General features: G+C 33.2%; 1 long non-coding RNA gene across 1 annotated transcript; it reads left to right on the forward strand.

The window, feature by feature from the left end:
- Positions 1-2486: 2486 nt before the first annotated feature.
- On the forward strand, positions 2487-3831 carry LOC113239969. The gene is made up of 3 exons (XR_003311226.1): positions 2487-2626; positions 2745-2897; positions 3484-3831. It is a non-coding gene; the product is annotated as an uncharacterized LOC113239969 (long non-coding RNA).
- Positions 3832-4241: the final 410 nt, after the last annotated feature.

The following is a 4241-nucleotide window of genomic DNA, read 5'->3' on the forward strand; positions in this document are numbered from 1 at the left end:
GTCACTGTGACTTGGTATCCACACAAATAATACAGAAAGACCCTTTGAATGGCACTTGTAAAGGGCATCACGAATTTAACAAATACATAGTTGGGAAAATGTTACCTAATTTAAAAGGGAATTTACATAATGACTGCAGAGCACTTTTACAATCAGAAAATATTATTGTTTTACGTAATTTTGTTAGGAGAATGTATTAAATTGCCTTAAGAAGACCTACTTATTCACCAGTGAAAACGGATGTTTCAGGAGGAAGCTTTGTTTTTGGAATAATATCGTATTGAGAATGAAGAACACCCACTCCTACGGCCGAGTTATCTAGTTTAGAGGCATCAGTGAAAATATGATTGTAGGAATGCCAATTAACATCTAAAGTTAAAGGAAGCGTTAGCAAAACGTCTGTTAACTTCACTAAAATCAAAACAAACCTCAGGCGTGTTATGTATCCAGATTTGCATAACACACATACCTAAAACATCAGTTTAATGCACTTGCATTCGCGCACCCCGGAACGCGCGCCCCGTGCATTGCAACGTGACCGATGCAAAACTCGTCATTTTAAGTATAATTATGAGACACTTTTCGGCCCGACGCCAACGTTCCTAACATCAGACGTAGACTAAATTCCTTTAGTTAAGATCTTTTTTCGTATAAGTACTTTTAGACCTAACGTACCTAACTTCGGACGTTCTTAAAATTATTTCGTTTAAGAAATACCTTTGTGGAAATTTAATATAGTTATTCCTCATATTTTCTCGTCTTTACTTCATCTCCACTGCGGCCACCCTATATAATTGGCGGCAAAATAAGGCATTCATAATTACTACCGTACAGTGTATCAGTATATCAAAACTGTGAGTTGGAGCGTGTAATGTAAGATACTTTCTATAACTATTTATAAGGCAAGGAGTATTTTGGTGATACCAATAACCCGGGGTATTTATTAGATTGTTTAATACCTCAAGTTTTTGGAGGAAAGGGTGACGATTAAATTGGATAAATAATTTATCAGCTAGGGCGAATTGTTTAATTACATTGACCAAGATGCGCAGGAGTTCTATGGCAATCTACAGTCCGGCACCAACGTATCCGTCGTAGATCCTGATCTTCAAAATCGAGAGAACTGCAATATTGAGGATTCATTTTCTTTTTATTGCAATAAATTACAGTTCAGTTTATTAATTGAAAATTGTCTTAATACAAAATAAATGAGTCTTTTTCTTTTCACTTTTGTCATTTTTTTCCCTTAAGCAACTTAAAATATGAAATACCGTAGTGGTTCTTAAAAACTCATACACGAATTGTTCACAAAACTGTTTATTTACACAACATCACACTAAAATTTGTAATTGATTTCTTTAGATAAACTCTACTTTAACCATTTTACTCATTTCCATTTTTTGTGTAAAGTGATATAAATAATTTATGTAAGCCAATTTCTCTGTCATTTTTGCAAAATACAGGTTCATTTTACAATCAACTTATTACTCACCCTTTATTCTCTCTGAAAATTAAAAAAAAAATACTTTTTTTGTGAATGAATGAGAAAAAAGCTGATTCAAAACGAGTTTCGCTCACGTAAAATAGCATTTTTTGAGTTTAGCCCATTTACACTGGAGGTACAGATGTTATTATTAAAATAAACATTTATTGCAGGATGAACTTTACGCCTTAAGAAAAACACAATGGAGCTTTTGCTAACAGATAACTCTAGACCATTCGAATCTAACCAGTACATTAACAATGTCAATTTATTTGATGGTACATTCACAGCTTGGTCACTTAGATTAGATTCAACATATAAAAGAACATGGTCAGCATATTGCAAAATAGAAACTCCATTACCTTTAGGCATTTATGCCTGTCTAAATCATGAGTGTATATGTTGTACAGTATAGGACTCAAAATAGATCCTTGCGGAAGACCTTTATTTATTGTCCTCTGTAAAGAATATTCATCATTTATAACATTAATAGTTCTATAGTTTAATAAATTTATGATGAAGTTATATAATAATCTAATTTTGATTTTAAAATTGGAAAAAGAACATTATCATATGCCGAACTGATGTCTAAAAACGCAGCTTTAATAGAATTACCGATCGAAAAAGCTAATCTTATATCTGTTGTAAATATAGAGAGACAGTCCATGGTGCTCCTACCTTTTCGAAATTCGTATTGATTATTGGGCAACAAATTGTTACGTTCAACATACCAATCCAACCGAGTTTTCACTGAACTTTCAGTAGTTTTTATTAAAACAGAAGATAAGGCAATGTGACGGTAAGATGAGCTTTCTGTAGGATTTTTATTTGGTTTTAAAACTGGTAACACTGTATGGCTTTTCCAAGATGGCGAATTTTCATCTGTCAACATGGATGTGTTAATCAGCTGTAAATCATAATAAAGGGCAGAATCATCAAAATTAGATAAAAGGGAATAAGTAATTCCATCACTACCAGGAGCAGAGTCTACAGTATTAGATAAAACGCCCCTCAATTCTTTTAACGAAAATGGCAAACTTAACCCCGATTCATCATTTGAAACTAGAATTTTATCAAAAACTATTTGTTGTTGGACTATTGGAGGGGCTAACTTGTCAATGAACTGTTCAGCAATATTAAGAGGTAAGTTTCTAAAAGGGGAACCTTTAAAGGCAGATCTAAATCATGTTCCATACAACAGAAGAGTTGGTACTACTCTCTACTTATAACTTCTTCTTTTTGTGAGTCTTTTTTGTTTCAGACATTATTAACTTGAGCAACCATTGACTTATATCAATGTGAGCGACTCAAAGTTTTCGACAGTCATACTATGTCGATATCGTTCTTCAGCCTCTTTACGCCCTTTAACAGCAGATGAACATTCTTCATCGCACCAGACAGGAGAGGAGATAAGGTTTGAGTAACTGTTTTTAATAGAGAAAATTACATCAGCACACTGAATAATTAGTAAAGCTAAAGCATTTGAATTTTCTATGACATTATTGCAGTTTATATCACCAAGGGTAGACATCTTTGACTTAATAAGCTTTTTAAATTGATCCCATTTATCATCACCTTGTAGGTTGTATTTATAGAGTTAGACTTGTTTTTCAAGTTCTTTTTACTCTGAAACGGAAAAGTAATGACTATGGAGAAGTGATCACTACCAAAGGTAGATGTCAAGTTCTGCTATGTTAAGGAAAGTAATAGACTAGGAGAACATATTGAAAGGTCAATAGCACTAACAGAGTTGTTGGGGTCAGTAATGCGAGTAGGAGTTCCAGTGTTCAATAAGCAAAGATTGTTGGTGTCTAATATGTCAAGTACTTGATCTCCATAGCAATTTGATAAGGAGCTTCCCCATACTTGATGTTGACCATTAAAATCTCCCATGACTAAACATGGTTTGGGAAGAATAGAAAACAGATTATTAATTTGATTTAGTATTAAGGTAGTTGGATGAGGCACATAAATAGAAACAAAACAAATATTATTTACAGAAGCAGCAATGACTGAATAGTCATCACCATGAGAAGAAAGATTAATTAAAGAAAAGGGATAACAATTGCTAATGAGCAAGGCAACACCACCATGCCCATCAGTTCTTTGCGAAAACAAGAATAGCCTGGGATCTTAAACCTGAACTCAGGTCTAAGCCAGGTCTCAAATAGAGAAATAATAAAAGGATTAAATTTATTTACAATATATATTAAGTCAGATTTTTTATTTACTATGCTTCGGCAATTCCACTGTATTACTGCTGCGTTGTAGTATAGTGTAGTAAGTATGCAATCATTTCGAAAATTTTACATTTTTCTATTAATATATTTATTCATGATTGATTCATAACGAGCTAGAATAGTTCATTGAGGGTCGTATTCCAGTTCTCTACTCAATACTAGAGTCAGGACATGAGTATTGCAGTAAGCACTGAAAATCATACTCAAGTCCTTGCCATTAGGGTCGTATTTCCAGTGCTTGAAATCATACTCAAGTCTGCTCAAATCCTGAGTAGAGTTCTGGAATACACAATTTTTAAAAACATTTTTTTTTTCTCTTGACTCTTCGCGATAAGCGTTTTAGCCACTTTCAAAGTGTTTTGACTAATTTGTTTTTAAAACGGGGAAACTTTTATAACATCACGGAATGTAATTTGGAAATGGGATTCGAAAGTTGGAGAAAAAGGAATCAGGCGAGGAATTACGAGATGTAAATAAACATGGTATAAATATTATATTATTATTACATGACTTTTTTA

This window comes from Hyposmocoma kahamanoa, unplaced genomic scaffold, assembly GCF_003589595.1.
Source record: "Hyposmocoma kahamanoa isolate Upper Pololo Valley unplaced genomic scaffold, ASM358959v1 118887, whole genome shotgun sequence".
NCBI classification, from domain to species: domain Eukaryota; kingdom Metazoa; phylum Arthropoda; class Insecta; order Lepidoptera; family Cosmopterigidae; genus Hyposmocoma; species Hyposmocoma kahamanoa.